Here is a 926-nt window from a genome sequence, read left to right on the forward strand (position 1 = left end):
CTATTTCCTAAGCTCACAACTTTATTCTTCATCTTTTTTATTGAGTTCTTCAGCTCTAGAAGTTCTATTTGGTTATTTTTTAAAGTTTCAATCTTTTTGATAAAATACTCCTGTTGTTCACTAATTTTATTTCTGAATTCCTTAAACTGTTTATCTGAATTTACTTGCATCTCATTGAGATTTTAGGAAACTATAATTTTGAATTTTCTGTTATTTAAATTGCATGTTTCTATATCTTTAAGTTCATTTTCTAGAGATTTTTCATTTTCTTCCTGAGCTGATTAATCACCTTGGTAGTTCATGGTATATGATGGATTCATTCTTTACCTAGGCATTAATGGGATGCACTCTTTTTAAAAATTTATTATTATTAAGAGTGATCTCTCTTTAGTAGATTGATAAGAAGAGGTTTTTCTTTTGTTATCCAGTAGGCAGAGCACAAAACTCCTACACTGCCAGGTTTCTCAGATCTCTGCTGTGTGGGATAAAAGAGCCCTTTATTCCCTAGGGAGGCGTGTATCTCCTCTGTGACCAGGTTGCCTTGGTCCCAGGGTTCCTCCCTGCGGGATAATGTGATGGGGCAATCTGAGCCTGTGAAGAACCCCTGAAGTCCTGGTGCTCTTTCAGCAGCCAGCTGTAGTGTTGTGTTGCCTGAGATGCCCATGTGCCTTTGCCTGGGTCAGCCTGGGTGGGCGGGAGTAAGGTGGGTTGGGAGAGGCCTCTGGTGTGCCTGTGGCTGTTTTCCTTCTAGTAATGCTGACCACCAGGCTTCAGTCCCCAAACTCAGTATCTCCACCTCGGACACTGAAACCAGCCACCATTTTCCTCTCCTCAGTTTTTGCAGACTCTCTGCTCTGCAGCCTCACACTCGCTGCTGCAGTTTCCCCAGGGCCTTCCCTTAGTTCTGGTATGGTTTGGGAAGGTGG

The sequence above is a fragment of the Pteropus vampyrus genome, unplaced genomic scaffold (genome assembly GCF_000151845.1).
Source record: "Pteropus vampyrus isolate Shadow unplaced genomic scaffold, Pvam_2.0 Scaffold284, whole genome shotgun sequence".
Taxonomy (NCBI): Eukaryota; Metazoa; Chordata; class Mammalia; order Chiroptera; family Pteropodidae; genus Pteropus; species Pteropus vampyrus.